The sequence below is a fragment of the Hyperolius riggenbachi genome, chromosome 5 (genome assembly GCF_040937935.1).
Source record: "Hyperolius riggenbachi isolate aHypRig1 chromosome 5, aHypRig1.pri, whole genome shotgun sequence".
NCBI classification, from domain to species: domain Eukaryota; kingdom Metazoa; phylum Chordata; class Amphibia; order Anura; family Hyperoliidae; genus Hyperolius; species Hyperolius riggenbachi.
The window spans coordinates 434,831,751-434,851,933 of NC_090650.1; the positions used below are offsets into that span (position 1 = coordinate 434,831,751).

The window sequence follows — 20,183 nt, forward strand, 5'->3', positions numbered from 1 at the left end:
TCGGCGCAGCCTCCGCCATCATAGGCCGTAATACGAATTACAGCTATAGCGGCGCACACTGAGTAACTTCGGCGCATTCAAAAAACAGAGCAGAAGTTACATTTTAAAAAAAACACTATAAGCCCTACCGGCTGTATCCTGCGCCCAAGTCTCCCGGCGGCGATTACTCATGTAGGCATCAGCTACTGATTGGGATAAAGGTCAATCCTGGGTTACAGTTCCTCTTTAAGATACTGACAGAGGATTCTGTGACATCTGAATAGCCAGCAGTCTGTAACAAAGGGAGAGGCACGGTTCCATTAGTTCAGCCCGGAGACGGAACCGGCAGTAGATTAAGTGGAAAGACCCCGACTCCTCTTCCAGCTGCTAATTCTGCTGCCAACAGTCACACTCCGGCCATCCGGGATGTGAGGGAATTCTCATGACTGACCATTTCCTGCATCATACGACAACCAAGGCCAGCGCACCGACAGATCAGAGCACTACAGCCACCGCACCGTCAGATCAGTGCACTACGGCCACCACACCAGCAGATCAGAGCAGCACCACACCGGCAGATCAGAGCACATCTGGCCTATCAGACTGCACTCTGCCCAGAACGTTCCATCTACTGGCAGCTCCTATCCAATCATCTCCATCGCTACAACAACCTGGTCTTATCATAGCTTGTTGAGGGTTTAAAGGACAACTGTAGTGAGGGAGGCTGCCATATTTATTTCCTTTTAAGCAATACCAGTTGCCAGGCCCTCCTGCTGATCCTCTGCCTCTAATACTTTTAGCCATAGACCCTGAACAAGCATGCAGCAGATCAGGTGTTTCTGACATTGTCAGATCTGACAAGATTAGCTGCATGCTTGTTTCTGGTGTCAGACACTTTTGTAGCCAAATAGACCAGGCAACTGGTATTGTTTAACAGGAAACAAACATGGCAGCTTCTATAGCCTTCTCACTTTAGTTGTCCTTTAAAGTAAACCAGGAGACCAAAGAATAGAAAGAATAGATACTTACCTAGGGCATCCTCCAGCTCCATAAACGCATCCCTCGCCATCCTACCGCGAGCCTTCGTACAGCCGCAATCAGCCCCAGTAACTGGCTCAGTTAGGGTCTTCTGCGCATGGGCGGACCTCCCGTGCATGCGCAGAATACCATGACTGACATGACAGAACTAGTTACCGGGGCTGATTGCGGTTGAACGGAGGCTCGCGGTAGGACGGCGAGGGATGCGTTTATGGAGCTGGAGGAAGCCCCAGGTAAGTATCTATTCTTTCTATTCTTTGGACTCTGGTATACTTTAAGTGCAGAAGATTGAAAATGGAACAAAGATTATGAAGCGCAGAACTAGGCAGGCCGATGACTTGTACACGCCATGCAACACTCAATCACAAACGATCACATGATCCACTGACAGATGCCAATTGGTGGACTAACTAAATAGAACAACTGAGAAGCATTCAAGCTTGTTGACGGATTGGTCCCGCCCAGAACTTGGTGCATCCCGTAGAAACGCCTAGCACCAATTTATCCGGCACCGGAGTGGGCAGGGCTTGCAGGTGATGCGTAGAATGCTGCGAAACACGCCCCCAATACACCGGACTACTGGTCATTCTGAACACATACAGCTGAAACCATTAGGGTCACACACACCCAATTTTTATTGGTCAATTTCTCCACTTCCATGTAATTTGAGAGCTTACCTACAAAATCTGTTCACTGTTCATTGCATTCAAAATCTACTGGTCCTCATATTACGTGGAGGTGGTAAAAAACAGACCGATTAAAAAAAAAAAAAAAAAAAAAAGGAGTAGTGTGTACACATCCTACAAAAAACAAACAAACAACAAAAAAACAACAACAACAAAAAAACCACACACTCATGCAACAACTGTCGGCCTCAACAGCTGATAATGGCCACTCTGGTTTTCTTATTTGATTATTTCTTCAGTCACTCTACAAACTGCAGCTAGCTTACTATCAGTACAGACACAGGGTAACAGCTTATACTGTACATACTGGAGGCAGCAGACACCAGCACACACTGCACACGTACAGATCCATACCAGCCCGGCGGCATGCTGCTTGTTCCCCGGTACAGACATACAGATCCATGCCAGCCCGCTGGCGTGCTCCCGGCACATGAACAGATCCATACCAGCCCGGCGGTAAACTCCCGGCTCCCCCGACAGACGCACAGATCCATACCAGCCCGGCGGCATGCTCCCGACACACACGTACAGATCCATACCAGCCCGGCGGCATGCTCCCAGCACACACGTACAGATCCATACTAGCCCGCCGGCAACCTCCCGGCACAGATCCATACCAGCCCGGCGGCATGCTTCCGGCACACACGTACAGATCCATACCAGCCCGGCGGCATGCTTCCGGCACACACGTACAGATCCATACCAGCCCGGCAGCATGCTCCCGGCACACACGTACAGATCCATACCAGCCCGGCAGCATGCTCCCGGCACACACGTACAGATCCATACCAGCCCGGCAGCATGCTCCCGGCACACACGTACAGATCCATACCAGCCCGCCGGCAAACTCTCGGCTCCCCCGGCACAGATCCATACCAGCCCGGCGGCATGCTCCCGGCACACACATACAGATCCATACCAGCCTGGCGGCATGCTCCCGGCACACACGTACAGATCCATACCAGCCCGGCAGCATGCTCCCGGCACACACGTACAGATCCATACCAGCCCGGCAGCATGCTCCCGGCACACACGTACAGATCCATACCAGCCCGGCGGCATGCTCCCGACACACACGTACAGATCCATACCAGCCCGGCGGCATGCTGCTGGCTCCCCGGTACAGACATACAGATCCATGCCAGCCCGCTGGCGTGCTCCCGGCACAGACGTACAGATCCATACCAGCCCCGCGGCACACTTCCAGATCCCCCGGCACAGACGTACAGATCCATACCAGTCCGCTGGCGTACTCCCAGTTCCTAGGAGCAGCTGGACGCTCCTCCGGCTGCTGCAGGAAGGACTGTCAGCGGCCAGCTGTGAGCAGCCCCTTTCCTTGGGATTTCCCTCCTATCAGCAGCTGGGAACACTCAGAACGTTTTGCTAACGTCAAAGGTTTTCCTGACTTGGATGCAGAGCGAGATCACTAAATCTTACCGGGAAGACAAACAAATAAAAGAACAGCTCTGAGAAATCCTAGAGAGAAGAGACAGAGGTGGGGAGAATGATCGCATTGATGCAAGCAATCGCTGAGCCTCCCCAGACTACACGAGAATAGAGAGACAATCATTTCCAGCAATCGCCGCGCATCCCAGGCTACACGCCAATACAGAGACCAAATCATTACCAGCAATCACCGTGTCTCCCCAGACTACATGGCAATACAGAGACCAAATCACTACCAGCAATCGCCGTGCCTCCCCAGGCTACACGCCAATACAGAGACCAAATCATTACCAGCAATCGCCATGCGTCCCCAGACTACACGCCAATACAGAGACCAAATCATTACCAGCAATCACTGTGTCTCCCCAGACTACACGCCAATACAGAGACCAAATCATTACCAGCAATCACCGTGTCTCCCCAGACTACACGCCAATACAGAGACCAAATCATTACCAGCAATCACCGTGTCTCCCCAGACTACACGCCAATACAGAGACCAAATCATTACCAGCAATCACCGTGTCTCCCCAGACTACATGGCAATACAGAGACCAAATCACTACCAGCAATCGCCGTGCATCCCAGACTACACCCCAATACAGAGACCAAACCATTACCAGCAATCACCGTGTCTCCCCAGACTACACGTTAATACAGAGACCAAATTACCAGCAATCACCGTGCCTCCCCAGACTACACGTCAATACAGAGACCAAATCACTACCAGCAATCGCCGCGCATCCCAGACTACACGCCAATACAGAGACCAAATCATTACCAGCAATCACCGTGCCTCCCCAGGCTACACGCCAATACAGAGACCAAATTACCAACAATCGACCGTGCCTCCCCAGACTACACAGCAATACAGAGACCAAATTACCAGCAATCGGCCGTGCCTCCCCAGACTACACGGCAATACAAAGACCAAATCATTACCAGCAATTGCCGTGCCTCCCCAGACTACACGGCAATACAAAGACCAAATTACCAGCAATCGGCCGTGCCTCCCCAGACTACATGGCAATACAGAGACCAAATTACCAGCAATCGGCCGTGCCTCCCCAGACTACACGGCAATACAAAGACCAAATCATTACCAGCAATTGCCGTGCCTCCCCAGACTACACGGCAATACAAAGACCAAATTACCAGCAATCGGCCGTGCCTCCCCAGACTACATGGCAATACAGAGACCAAATTACCAGCAATCGGCCGTGCCTCCCCAGACTACACGGCAATACAAAGACCAAATCATTACCAGCAATTGCCGTGCCTCCCCAGACTACACGCCAATAGAGGAAAAATAAGCCCCGAATTTGAGACCAAGAGCGGTTCCCATAGCAACGGCGATACACATCGCCCGTACAGGAAGCTGCTCTGCCTACAGCTTCCTCCATCACACAGCAGCCGCCGTGGGGCGAGCTGCTGCAAACTATTTACAAGCCTGTGCAGGAGACAGAGGGAGGGATATGGGAAGCCGCCGGGTAAGCTAATAGCAGCGGCGGCCCCGGGGGGGGGGGAGACACTATCTACCTATACTGGGCACTATACTAGCTATACTGGGGCACTATACTAGCTATACTGGGGCACTATACTAGCTATACTGGGGCACTATACTAGCTATACTGGGGCACTATACTGGGGCACTTTACTAGCTATACTGGGGCACTTTACTAGCTATACTGTGGCACTTTACTAGCTATACTGAGCACTACCTACCTATACTGAGCACAATACTAACTATACTGGGCACTATAATAGCTATACTGAGCACTATACTAGCTATACAGGGCACTTTACTAGCTATACAGGGCACTATACTAGCTATACAGGGCACTATACTAGCTATACTGAGGCACTACCTACCCATACTGGACACTATACTAGCTATACTGGGACACACTGGAGGGAATCACACGGCCAGCATTTCCTACCCCCGGCTTACATGAGGGTAAATCATTTTTTCCTGTTTTTTCAGTTAAAAAGTTGGGGGGGGTCGGCTTATATGCGGGTCGGCTTGCTTGCGCGTATATATGGTACTGGTCATATCCACATACCAGTACATATTACACTAGATTGGGCTCTGGGTGTCTATTTTATATTCACCGTTTACCCTTCTACTGCATCATACAATCAATTGTATGATTGATGGGAAGATTTCAAAGCCCGATACACAAATCCAATTCTGATTGGCCAACAACTGACCAATATTACCACCTCCATGTAGTAGGAGGGTGTGCCTACATAATCTGCTCATAGTATTCAAAATCTGTTGACCCTCATGCTACACAGAGGGGGTAAAATTGTTTAGTGATCGGTCAATAAAAATTTAAGGTGTATACCAGGCTTAATGCCTTTGGGCATGGGTTGTGGCAGAGAATTATGTCACCGCCTCTTAACATTGCGCTGCAGGTTGCTCTTCATCCTCCTGACACTTCCATCTGCAAAGCTTGAATGGGGAGGATGGAGAGCAGAGTGCAACACAACAGCAAGAGGCGGGGATGTAGGGGAGTGGACTTCTCTGCCGCTACTTACAAACCGTCAGCTCAGTTTCATGGTACTCGAGACTCCGCCTCCCTCATCTCTATGCCGGAAAATAAGGGATTCCAAGAGGAAGCAGAATTCATGAAGCCCTTGACAAAAGGAGTACGGCAGAATAAGTGGTGGGAAAATCATTCCTTACAGAATCAGCCCTCCTCCCAAAGCCTCCTCAGCAGAGCTCTGGCCCTACAATCTGGGTCTGGATGTCCTCCGCAGACATGTCAGCCATAGTCAGCCCCGAGGAGAGCTGCCAGGCCGGCCGGCAGCGTCGCAGCCTGCAATGTGTTGTGTGACAAGGGATCGCGCTCACATATCTCCTCACTGCTAACAGGCCAAGAGTTCTGCAGAGAGTCCCGGACATCAGACAATCCCAGCTCCTTCCACTCTACGGTCTGTCTTCAATTACTGAGGTCAGAGCCAGACCAGAACACAGACCGAGGGGGAGAAGACAGAGGGAAAGTGTGAGAGGGAGAGAGAATAAGGCGGGAAAGGAGAGAGAGTGTAAAGCATGGTACACATGCTGGATTTAACGTGAACCAGACGAAGCACCCTCATGTATTTTACCATATATATCAGTGGGGACATTAGAGGAAACACCTACCCTGCTCTCGGTTTCATTCTTCACTGCTTAGCCTGCTTATCAGCCCAGATAAAATCCCCGATTGAGCATTCAGTCTGGCTTTGCTCAGGAATTATTATAGCCGAGTCGGTCTTCTCTGATGTCTTTTCAAGCCCAAGCCTTCCCCCTTGTGGCTCTGCTATAATGACTGCTAGAATGGATTCCTGAGCAAAGCCAGACTGAATGCTCAGTCGGGGATTTTATCTGGGCTGGTAACAGGCAGGCTAAGCATGGAAGGATGAAAGAGCAGGGTAGGCGTTTTCTACAATGTTCCCACTGATGTATATGGTAAAATACATAAGGGTGCTTCGTCTCCGGTTCACTTTACGTCGTTCAAAACATCCAACAATTGACAGATATTGTATTAGTCAGCAATTGTAAGAGTGTGTAGCCTACCAACAACATCAGGTTTTCTGCCAGATCCAATTGCTGCATCAACTCAGAGGACTGCTGGGCAGATATCGTGCATTTGGATGGATGTTTTTAACATCGTTCAAACTACAATGATTAAGAGCCTGCACGCATGTTGTGGGAGGCGTCAGTTCTGCTTGCGCACAGTATTTAAACAAGATAGTCAGTAGGAATATCGCGGCTTGTGGACAACGATGCATAAAAAAACCTTGTCCTTTCTTTTTGCCGGAGTAATGTCGCTTATGTGTGGCGACTAAGCACCACTACAGCGAAAAAGGTAAGCAATTACAGAACTGACCGGTTTTGAACTAGTCCAGCTCATCATTGGGGATTCTCTGGGTTTTCAAAAGCATTCCCAGAATGGCAGTTGCAAAGTCTGTCAAAATAGTGCGCAAGCGAGTGGAGAGGCTGGACTCTACCGAGAAAAGTATCACGATTTTTTTTCCCCTCGCCCCAAGGTTCACTTCAAAAGTCTGAAAGTTTCACCTTGGAGAAACCTCAAGAAAAAAATAAAAAAAAAACTGAATCTGGTGTCCCGCGATTCTTCACCGAATTCTACTTTATGGTTTCATTAGGCTGAGCGGTTTTAATGTTTTTTTCATAGTTAAAGGGGCACTATAGCAAAACAAAACAAAAAGCACAAAAACAAAAAAAAATAAAAGTAAAATGTGCAAACAACCAAATAAGAAGTACCTTTTTTTCCCCCAGAGTTAAATGAGCCATAAATGACTTTTCTCCTATGTTGCTGTCACTTACAGTAGGTAGTAGAAATCTGACAGAAGTGACAGGTTTTGGACTAGTCCATCTCTTCATAGGGGATTCTCAGAAGGGCTTTTATGCTTTATAAAGATATTCCCTAAAAAGGATTTAAACAATGATGCTGGCCAGCTTCCCTGCTTGCTACAGTTTTTTTGGCAGTTGGACAGAGCAACTGCCATTCACTAAGTGCTTTTGAAAATAAATCCCTGAGAATCCCCCATGAAGAGATGGACTAGTCCAAAACCTGTCGCTTGTGTCAGATTTCTACTACCTACTGTAAGGCCCAGTGCACACCAAAACCGCTAGCAAATCCGCAATACGCTAGCAGTTTTGGGAGCGGATTTCAGAGCGATTCTAGGTATGTTTAGAGAGGTTTTCTAAACATACCTAGCGGTTTTGGGTGCATTTTTGTGTAGCAGATTACACATATTGTTACAGTAAAAGCTGTTACAGAACAGCTACTGTAACAAAAATGCCTGGCAAACCGCTCTGAACTAGCGTTTTTCAGAGCGGTTTGCGGTTTTCCTATACTTTACATTGAGGACGAAACGCTTCCGAAAACCGCAAACGCGCAGCAGGAGGCGCGTTTGCGGCTTGGCAAAAAACGCAAACCGCCGGTGTGCACCAACCCATTGCAATACATTAGACAAGCGTTTTTAGAGGCGGATGCGGCCGGCGGATCGCTCCAAAAACCGCTCGGTGTGCACTGGGCCTAAGTGTCAGCAACATAGGAGAAAAGTAATTTATGGCTCATTTTACTCTGGAATAAAAATGTACTTTACATTGTATATGTTTGCACAGATTTTAAAATTTTAAATTTTTCACTGTAGTGCCCCTTTAAAAAAGTAGTACAATAAAAAGCAAAAAAAAAAAAAAGTGTGGGGATCCCGCCAGGGACGACAAGGAGAGGCTGCTGTGAACTCTCGCCGCTGGAGGATGAGGAAGCGTACGAGAGATGTTGGCGCACGGCACACACCCTATCAGCAGCAAAGTGCATTAATTAAAAAGTCTCCACAGAGAGTCATTGTTTGGCTTGTCAAGAATGTGTGGAAAAACAGGTTTTAATCAGCGGACCACCCTGCATTACTGGCTGGCCGAGGATGTGGAAGCGGGGAGGAAGGAGGACGTCTTTCCGCCACATGTAAATATGGATGGGGGAGGGAAATGGAGTGCGAGCTCAGAGGCCACGCCAAGATCCTCGGACACCCTTTGTGTGGGACGGGGGCAGGAAGGGAAGGGTGGGTGTTGTCTCTCCTACAACATGACATTAACACCAAAGCTTAGCCCACATTCCAGCTTGGTGGATGGCCAAATGCTTCACACTGCTTCCTTTTAACCCAGTTTCCTAAATTAACATTTCAAATGACTCAAACAGGTCAGATATTTATCGTGCCGAACTGAGCGAGCATAAAATCGATTGTGAAGAGAGATGGGATTGTTCTTACATCACCTGACCTGCCCAGGTGCAGCCAACACTGTTAGAGCATAGAGGCTGCTGGAGGAGGGGGAATACCACACAGGAGAGGCTGCAGGAGGAGGGGAATACCACACAGGAGAGGCTGCAGGAGGAGGGGAATAACACAGGAGAGGCTGCTGGAGGGGGGGAATAACACAGGAGAGGCTGCTGGAGGGGGGGGAATATCACACAGTAGAGGCTGGCGGGGGAGGGGGAATATCACACAGGAGAGGCTGGCGGGGGAGGGGGAATATCACACAGGAGAGGCTGCTGGAGGAAGGGAATACCACACAGGAGAGGCTGCTGGAGGAGGGGAATACCACACAGGAGAGGCTGCTGGAGGAGGGGGGGAATACCACACAGGAGAGGCTGCTGGAGGAGGGGGGGAATACCACACAGGAAAGGCTGGAGGAGGGAAATACCACACAGGAGAGGCTGCTGGAGGAGGGAAATACCACACAGGAGAGGCTGGAGGAGGGAAATACCACACAGGAGAGGTTGCTGGAGGAGGGAAATACCACACAGGAGAGGCTGCTGGAGGAGGAGGGGAATACCACACAGGAGAGGCTGCTGGAGGAGGCATGCCACACAGGAGAGGATGCTGGAGGAGGAGGAGGGGAATACCACACAGGAGAGGCTGCTGGAGGAGGAGGGGAATGCCACACAGGAGAGGCTGCTGGAGGAGGAGGGGAATGCCACACAGGAGAGGCTGCTGGAGGAGGAGGGGGAATACCACACAGGAGAGGCTGCTGGAGGAGGGGGGGGAATACTACACAGAAGAGGCTGCTGGAGGAGAAGAATACCATACAGGAGAGGCTGCTGGAGGAGGAGGAGGGAATACCACACAGGAGAAGCTGCTGGAGGAGGAGGGAATACCACACAGGAGAGGCTGCTGGAGGAGGAGGGGGGGGGGGGGGGGGGAATACTACACAGAAGAGGCTGCTGGAGGAGGAGGGGAATACCACACAGGAGAGGCTGCTGGAGGAGGGGAATACCACACAGGAGAGGCTGCTGGAGGAGGAGGGAATACCATACAGGAGAAGCTGCTGGAGGAGGAGGGAATACCACACAGGAGAGGCTGCTGGAGGAGGAGGGAAATACCACACAGGAGAGGCTGCTGGAGGAGGAGGGAATACCACTCAGGAGAGGCTGCTGGAGGAGGAGGGAATACCACACAGGAGAGGCTGCTGGAGGAGGGGAATACCACACAGGAGAGGCTGCTGGAGGAGGGGAATACCACACAGGAGAGGCTGCTGGAGGAGGGGAATACCACACAGGAGAGGCTGCTGGAGGAGGGGAATACCACACAGGAGAGGCTGCTGGAGGAGGGAACACCACACAGGAGAGGCTGCTGGAGGAGGGGGAATACCACACAGGAGAGGCTGCTGGAGGAGGGAACACCACACAGGAGAGGCTGCTGGAGGAGGAGGGGGGGATACCACACAGGAAAGTGTAGAGAAACAGAGAGCCCAATATACTGTAGTATGTTAAATCATAAACGAAGTAAGGCAAATCAGTGAGAAGAGTATACTTACAAACCTGGGTTACCACACAGGCAACCACTGTATAGGCAGGTGGAGATTAGGCCTGTCCTCACTCATGGATAAGAAGTCACTCTCTGTAGATGAGAAAAAAGGTGTAGATCACCCCTCCACCAGGGGTGGGCACTATTTTGCATGATGTGGGGTGGGGTGGGGTGGCTTTTTACTAATATAAAATAGAACCCTGGTAATAAAAAAAAAATATATAAAAAAATGCATTTTTGGTGTAGGAGGATAAATACAAATGGTTTAGTTTATTTTCACCTCCGGTTCACTTTAACCTCCTTAGCGGTATGCCCGACACCGTCAGGCACACCGCTGTGGCCCCAGGAGTCCCCCAGAAATAAATAAAATGTTCCTAATAGCTGTAAATCCTTTAGCTAGCACTAGGCTAGCTAGTAAGAGCCTCCGGCACCCCTGGATCCCCCAGTTTATACATTACTACCCCCCCCCCCCCCGGATCCAGCGATCGTGCAGCCTTCCCGCACAGCTCCGCTCTGTCTATGGGGAGCATTGGGTTTGTGCATGACGTCATGTGCGATCCTCCCCATAGAGAAGACCGGAGCGGTCCCTGAAGGCTGCGCCGGTCGCTGGATCCAGGTTGAGTAATGTATAAACCAGGGAGCGGCAGCGATCAAAAGATGGCGGAGACTTCTAGCTAGCCTAGTGCTAGCTAGAGGACTTACAGCCATTAGGAACGCTTTTTTAAATCGACCAAAAATTGACAAAACCTGAGCGGCGCAACACTCAGGAGGTTAAATGCACACATTGCATGGCTGCTCCGGGCAACGTAGTACGAAGGTTATGGTCCACCATCTACAAACCAAAAACTCTGCACGGATTCCTCTGTAAACACGCACTTTAACAACTCCCGGGGGAGGGGAGAGGCTAATTTAATATTCTTGTTATGACAAATGCCAGCCTGGTTCTGTTGATGTTTGAGAGGGCCGGCTACCCCGGGGGGCTCCCTCTTGCATCACAGGCCGCTCTGGGGTCATGGGATACGGACAGGCCTTGCAGGGCCCAAGATCTTCCACCGATCCCAGCGCACCACCCCCCCCCCCCCCCTCATTTACCCACCAGGAATATTCTGAGAAATTACAGAAACTCTAATTTCATCAAAGAGGAGCGTAAACATGCAGAACGCGCGCTCGTGGGGGGGGGGGGCACACAGCACAATTCGCATAAACATCAGACGAGAGGTTTCATCTTCGACATGTAGAAATAAGAGACGTTAGCAGCGTGGAGAGAAAAAGCGCACGCCGCCCCTGCTTATTTATCACGCGCCTTGAAGAACGTTTAGCGGCTCAACTACGGGACTGCGAGCTGCGGAGGAATGGCGGCACGGCCTATAATCACACGCGTTAAACACAGATTAAACCCTGTGAAAAATCCCAGCTGGAGCCGGTAACTTGTAGCTGTGAAATTAATGCAGGTTTTACCTGCTGCAAGACCCCCAATCCCTTCACCCCAGAACCTCAATTATACCTGAGCAGGATATGGAGGCTGCACAGTACACAGCAGTGGGGGTGTCAAGTGCCTGACAGCTGTTTCACAGGCTAAACCTTCTTCAGAGGCAGAAACATGTACTCCTTCAGAGGACTCTGAAGAAGCAGGTTTAGCCTGCGAAACAGCTGTCAGGCACTTGACACCCCCACTGCTCTGTGCTTGCTGTGGGGATTTTAAAGGAGCAGTGCCCCGCTGTATTGTCTCTTTGGTCTACATTGCAAGGGGTTGGATGAGCAAGCGCTTGGTCCCTGATCCGGTTGGTCCTCAGTGCTGCATTTGGTGCCAAGTACGACCTTGTGTATAAGTCTACTCCAATATTCAACCCTCTTAAAGGGGAACTTCAGCCTAAACAAACATACTGTTATTAACCACCTTAGCGGTATGGACGAGCTCAGCTCGTCCATTACCGCCAGAGGGTGCCGCTCAGGCCCTGCTGGGCCGATTTTGATCAAATAAAGTGCAGCACACGCAGAGGGGACTTTGCCAGCCGCGTGTGCTGCCTGATCGCCGCCGCTCTGCGGCGATCCGCCGCGAGCAGCGGCGAAAGAGGGTCCCCCCAGCCGCCTGAGCCCTGCGCAGCCGGAACAAATAGTTCCGGCCAGCGCTAAGGGCTGGATCGGAGGCGGCTGACGTCAGGACGTCGGCTGACGTCCATGACGTCACTCCGCTCGTCGCCATGGCGACGAAGTAAGCAAAACACGGAAGGCCGCTCATTGCGGCCTTCCGTGTTACTTTTGGCCTCCGGAGCGCCATCTAGTGGGCTTTCATGCAGCCAACTTGCAGTTGGCTGCATGAAATAGTTTTTTTTTAATTTAAAAAAAACCCTCCCGCAGCCGCCCTGGCGATCTTAATAGAACGCCAGGGTGGTTAAGTTACATTAGTTATGTTAATTAGAATAGATAGGTAATATAATTTTTTACCCACACTGTTTTAAAAGAACAGGCAAATGTTTGTGATTCATGGGGGCTGCCATCTTTGTCATGGGGGCAGCCATCTTTTTGGTTGAAAGGAGGTGACAAGGAGCAGGAGACACAGTTCCAACTGTCCTGTGTCCTCATCACCCCTCCCAGCTGCACACACTAGGCTTCAAATGTCAAATTCAAAATGTAAAAAAAAGAAAATTTGCACCAAAACAGCAGAACGAGAGCAACAAAATCAGAAATCCCATCATGCTTTGCACAGCATCAGGGGAAAAAAGCCCGGGCAGTTTTCTTCTGTGCAGCTAAAAATGAGGCTTGTATAAGAGAAACAAAGTTTTGATGCTGTGATACTGTTAAAGAAACACCAAGCCTTTTCAGTGCTGCTGAGTCGATTTTTAGTCCGGAGGTTCACTTTAAGCTGGAATTTTTTTATTGACTCAAGTACAAGTCTACCCAGCAAAGTTAATGGCTGCACTTGGGGCTCAGGAGGGGTTAATGACTGCACAGCATACAGTATTGCAGCCATTAATCCCTCCTGTCCCTTAAAGAGAAACTCCAAGAGTTGAACTTTATCCCAATCAGAAGCTTATACCCCCTTTTACATGAGAAATCTATTCCTTTTCACAAACAGACCATCAGGGGGCGCTGTATGACTGATATTGTGGTGAAACCCCTCCCACACGAATCTGAGGACCGTGGTACTCCTGGCAGTTTCCTGTCTGTGAACTTTGTTGCATTATGGGAAATAGCTGTTTACAGCTGTTTCCAACTGCCAAAAAAGCATGCAGCAGCTACATCACCTGCCAACAGTAAAAATGTCACCATGTAATAAATGTCAGAATGTAAATCAGGGATTTAAAAGATTTTACAATGGGCAAACACTGACTAAATCATTTATACATAATTATTGTAAAAATGAAGCACTTTATTACATTTTCACTGGAGTTCTTCTTTCAGTTCAGCCAATAACTCCTTCAGTGCCCAAGTGCAGCAATTATTCACTCCCCTTCCTGCAGCCCAGTATTTCCCCCCGGCCCCTTTCCTTGTTACTTGTTGTGGTCAGGACCTTCAGACCTGTATTGTCTAGGCATTTCCTTTCCTCAACGTATCACTTACCACGGGGTAAATTGCTGCAAATGGGAATGTCACTATTAGTACACACATTACTCAGTGTGCTCAGTGTTGCCCGTGACTCATGTATAAGCCGACCCCTATACTTTTATATATAGTGAATCAGACCTAAAATTTCTAGACTTATACTCGAGTATATACAGTACATAAGAAAACACCAACACCACTCATTCAAAGTCTATTCACAAAGTTTACCCGTCTATTAAATAGATTTGTTTAATGCCAATCAATGATTTTACAATTTTCACATTACACCCCTAAATCTGCCAACTCCAGACACATTCCAAATAGGCAACTTGGGTGATTAAGAGAGCCATACATTAATCAAGTTCTGATAAAACAGTCTTTTCTGCACCAATTTTTTTTAGGTCTATAATGAGGATTTCAGTGAAAGCCCCCCTACACTGGCAACCATCTGGTATATTTCATCTAAATTATCGTACAAAACACGCGTTTCAAATCACTCGAAGTTGCACAGATAGATGCCAAAGCATATCCACACACACGAAAATCAATCTACAGAACACAGCAAGAATGACAGATTCCTGGGCGATTCACTCGAGGAGGCCATTAACGGTACAATGTTCTCCTTAGATGCAATTAGATATTTTACCGAGAACTACACAATATGGCGGATATCAATGCAAAATGATTCTTTGGTCAATTGGAATACAGAATCTTGTCAATCGGAATGTTGGATTTTACGGTTGTATCTTAAGAGAAGTTCTCCCATCAGCCTGTTTATGGGATCGATAAAAACCTTTCGATTACTTACGCAAATCTCATTGATGTATTGCATCGGAGGAAGACATTGTACAGTTAATGGGCACTTACATTTTCCATCCTCCTCAAGCAACAGAATTTAGATTTTCAGCCTAATATTGCCCCTTTTCATCAAAACAGTAAAAAGCGTATTTGATGCATTCGCAATTCAAATTTAAGAATTAAATCTGGAGGTTAGTTGAGCACAAATCAATAAATCCATGGCTAGCTTCAATGAGAAAAACTTTAGAAGTATAAGTGACATCAGGAAAGACAAAAATATCACAAATAATTCCTCCTGTGCCCAATCCACAGCTTACTCCTGCAATAAATCTGCAGTGTGTCCACTTCCTGCTTTCATGGAGGCACACATAGGGTTAACATGTGCTTACATATTAACTGTGCCAAATTTCTGTGCAGACAGCTGAGAGATCAAATTACACTTGTGGTTACTTGAAGATAAGGGGGGGGGGGATTAGGCAGGATCTTCTCTCTAAATACATACAGGGTGCATTTCTCAGTGTTCCTTCTGTCCTGTGCCAGAGTTTATGGTGCCCATACACTACTCGATTTTCCTGTACAACCAACCAATCCAGGGGAGAGTAGATCATGTTCCATTCTGCTTGATCGGTGGAATTTGGTTGATATCTGGCCGAATTGACCAATTTACTTAAAATCGGGCAGGATGAAAGATATCGGTCAACCGTAAAGGAATCGGCTGGTCAGGTGATTTTGATCAACACATGGAATGGATTTTTGGCTTCACAACATCGGTACAGAAGAATTGCGTAGGATCTCGCTTGCAAGTGTGTGGACCACTATAGTCCATCGACTTTCCATCAACCACACTGCTGATTGCCCGACTTCAATCCCTTGATCGCTCGATAGAAAATCCATGAATGTATGGGCACCTTTAGGGCAGGAATAAAATCTAACCAACGGAGAATTCAAACTTGCATGATCATTTCATGCAAACTATATGCAGCCTAGAGCCAGGCCAATCAAAATAGGTAGGAAGCTCATGCGATTGGCCTAATCCCAAGTAGCATACAATATGCATGCAAGCTGGGATCCTTAGCCTCTCGCAGACCCTCTGCAGTGCTGTGATAGACATGTGCAGACTGGCAGGGGTGTGCGATTCGCAGGTCCGCCTGCACAGTACTGTGGACATTTTAGCACATTGCAGGTACTTTACAGGGCTGTGGAGTCGGTCCAAAAATCCACCGACTCCGACTCCTCGGTTTAGGATTCCACCGACTCCGACACCTCTAATTTGCATATGAAATTCGTCTCTTAACTGCCAACGCTTAGGAATTTTACAAGACAACTGAAGTGAGAAGGATATGTAGACTACTATATTTATTCCCTTTAGACTAAAACTAGTCCTTGGTAAGAGTACTTGTAAAAGGTACAAACCGGAACAAAGAACATCTATCAGGCCCTAGGCAATGTAAGTGTGGGTACATGTAAGAGTGATGTGCAGGTACTCTGCAGGGGAATGAGGAGATTGTAAACAGACAACACCTCTGTGTTCAATGTGCACAGCATTCTCAGTGGATTCCCTGCAGCTCTGTAGGGAGTGCATACGTAGAGTATAGTACTACTGTGTAACAAAGTAAACCTGAGACAGATGAAATTAAAGTTTTATACATACCTGGGGCTTCCTCCAGCCGCCTTCAGGATAATCAGTCCCTCTATGTCCTCCTCCACCACCTGGATCTTCTGCTATGAGTCCAGGTACTTGAGCCAGTCAGGCGTAGTGCGCATGCACACACTACGCCGCCAGGAGCATACTACACCTGTGCAGCACTATTGCACAGGTGCAGAATGTTCCTGGCTGTGGGAGCGGCATGCGGCCGGACAGCGCTGACTGGCTGAATTACCAGAACTCATAGCAGAAGATCCGAGTGGTGGAGGACAGCGAGGGACTGATTAGCCTGAAGGGGGCTGGAGGAAGCCCCAGGTATGTATAAAACTTTACTTTTCATCCGTCTCAGTTACCCTTTAATTTGTAGTCACCAAACCACAATTTTAACAACATATCAAATTATTTGATTTCATCAGCAAAGGGAGTGCATACATTTGCATAAATCAGCATCAATGCAGAATTATTTCCATCTCGTTGACCATCTCTATTAGTGACCCAGCTACACATCAGGCTTTATTCTTACAGCATAGATGTTATTTAGTATATAGAAGAGATTCCTGTGTACACATCATATATACAGTCACAATCAGATATGTATATCTGACCTTAAAAATACGGGGACTGCTTTATTGAAGCAGCACAAGTAACTAATTTTGATTGGTTTATTTCACTTTTGTGGACTAAGCACAGCTATTACTGTATATATACACGTTATTTTTAATGACTTTTATCTGAGAAATAGAACATTATCATATTTTCTATTTTAATTACAGTTACAAATATATTAGGAGTCGGTGCATTTTTTCCCGACTCAGACTCAGACTCCAGGCACCCAAAATTGCCCGACTCCACGACTCCGACTCCACAGCCCTGGTACTTTAAGCTGTGCATCTAGCGTTCTGCAGCGCTGGAAGAAAACGTTCACAGGGATCCCCAAAGGGGAGGAAGAGGGGGGAATGCAACACACACGTACCTCAGACGGCTGCTTCCTGCGCAAGTCTCCGCTTCTCCCTGCAAGAGAGGAAACCGTACAGTTACCAGAACGCACCTACAAGCGCCATTTACCAGTCATTCGGCAGTCAGTACACCCGCACACCTGTCACACTGTACTCCGGTCATGTGTCGAGACAAACTGTGCAAAGGATAATCAGCAAGGAGACCGCCCCCCCGGGGAGGCCCCCAGAGACCACCGCCAGGGGAGGCCCCCAGAGACCACCCCCAGGGGAGGCCCCCAGAGACCACCCCCAGGGGAGGCCCCCAGAGACCACCCCCAGGGGAGGCCCCCAGAGACCACCCCCAGGGGAGGCCCCCAGAGACCACCCCCAGGGGAGGCCCCCAGAGACCCCCCCCCCGGGGAGGCCCCCAGAGACCACCGCCAGGGGAGGCCCCCAGAGACCACCCCCAGGGGAGGCCCCCAGAGACCACCCCCAGGGGAGGCCCCCAGAGACCACCCCCAGGGGAGGCCCCCAGAGACCACCCCCAGGGGAGGCCCCCAGAGACCACCCCCAGGGGAGGCCCCCAGAGACCACCCCCAGACCCCCAGGGGCACACCCCAAATTGAAAAAGGCAAGATTATCAGCAATCATGCTGATTCGTGTGAATTATAAATCCGATATCTTTGAAACTGAACCAATCATATTCACAGTCCCCTTGTGTGGCTTTGCTTGCCAGCAGCTGTGCGCCTCGCCATACAGGCCTCAGACCTTTCCTGCCTGGCCAACTTCCTCTTAGCAGAATGAGGCCTTACCCCTTTTCATGTAAAGCCCCGCCTCCTGAAATGTATGGCCCCCTCAGGAATACAATTTTTCATGCTCATCCCAGTAAGAGATAGATATACCTTCCATGTTTTCCCACATGATCTTCACATTCTTGTTTGAAATGCATTTTGCCATAACTGTGCATAACGTGTAGACTTGGGCGCAGAAAATGGGATTGGAAAAGTAAATTGAAAAACAATGGAAACCCAGGAAACTCATGAAAACCGTGAGACGCCCGTGCTCCCTGCCTCAGTCTGGTATCAAGTCTTCTCACTTTGTTCATGACATGGTCACCGGATTGCTCCGCCCACCAGCTGAATGCAGAGAGGAGAGGAATCTAGCTGTACTGCAGCAGCGAGACGTCTAACCTATAAAACTGATCGTTGGGCCACAACTTTGCTTTATGCAATGTTTATATTACTTCAGCAGAAAGTTCAGCAGCTGCTCTAAAGTAGTGAAGTGCGTATAGAAGCGGTTCCAGCAATAAAGCATTCTTATCTGCGATCAGCCTGGAGGGCGGCTGTATTTATAAACCAGACAAGCTGTTCCCAGGCTTCCCAGATCTGGTGACCCGCCATCCAGGCTTCTAGAACACAACGCCTGTCTCAGGAGCGCCCGCCGCTGTTAAACAATATCAGTTTCCTGACTGACCTGCTGATTTATTTGGCTGCAGTAGTGTCTGACTCACAAACCTGAACCTGCAACTACTTTGTATTGCACTGAATTTGCCAGAGATCATTTCTCAGTCTGGTGAGCTACGAACATTCAACCTTAAACAACTGAAAACGCCCTTTTGACACCCCAAGCGTTTCAATCGATCCGCTTTTTGCAGCACTTTATAGAGTACATATTCATGTCACTGACTGTCCTCAGAGGAGCTCACAATCTAATCCTACCATAGTTCATCATAGTTTAGGGCCAATTTTTTTTTTTTTTAGGGGTAAGCCAATTAACTTATCTGTATGTTTTAGGGATGTAGGAGGAATCCAGAGTGCCCGTAAAAAAGTCGCAGATACATTTTTGGTTGGTGTAAAATTTTTGCTGCAAAAAAGCAGTCAGCACATCAGTAATACCTTTGTCAATCGCAGGATGTGGAGAGGAGATAGAGGATGGGTATTTGAAGAATATAGTATTTTTACTTATCAGATATTACATAAGAATAGAAGCCACCTGCAGCCATTATTGCAGTACATGAAAGTCCTGCGTTCCAACTTCCCCTTTAGTACAGCCTGAGCCCTTCGGCAGAGTGGTGCACACCAGGGTAACCCACACACCGGTTCCTGGGGGACGGGGCCAACACACACACACACACACACACACACGGGACAGGGTACGCCATACACGAGTTCCCGGGGGACGGGGTACGCCATACACGAGTTCCCGGTGTCCTCTGCTGGAATTATCTCCAGAACGGACACCTCGCAGCCCATCCAGCCAGGTGCGCCGCCAGCTATCGGGGGTGTGGGACAGACCAGAAGCCAAGTTTCAGGGCCTGCAGCCAAGGCATTCCTGGCTCGGAGGAGAAGACGCACTTGCCAGAGCCGTGTACTCTGAGCTCTGCAACGCATCAGATTTCCACGCTGGAGAGATCCAGAAATCACAGGAGGCAACTGGAGGAAGCCTCCAAGCCTGGCAAATACACACTGCTCCAGAGACCCATCAGCTGCACTCACTGCATCACTGCCTCAGTGCAATGCACAGATATACACACTGCTCCAGAGACCCATCAGCTGCACTCACTGCATCAGTGCACTGCATAGATATACACATACATAGCTTCAGAGAACCATCAGTTGTCCTCACTGCATCACTGCCTCAGTGCAATGCACAGATATACACATACTGCTCCTGAAATCCCATCAGCTACGCTCACTGCACTGCATACATACATACATACATACATACATACATACATACATACACACACACAGTGGGTTGCAAAAGTATTCAGCCCCCTTGAAGTTTTCCACATTT

The 20,183-nt window shown here is 48.9% G+C and overlaps 1 protein-coding gene across 1 annotated transcript in view; it reads right to left on the reverse strand.

Annotated features, from left to right (window-relative positions):
- Window positions 1–20,183, reverse strand: part of PTP4A3 (protein tyrosine phosphatase 4A3) — a 145,820-nt gene that overhangs the window by 80,738 nt on the left and 44,899 nt on the right. The window contains exon 2 of the mRNA XM_068238093.1: window positions 17,426–17,463. The gene's annotated coding sequence lies outside the window, so the exon portion shown is untranslated. The remainder of the gene's footprint in view (window positions 1–17,425; window positions 17,464–20,183) is intronic.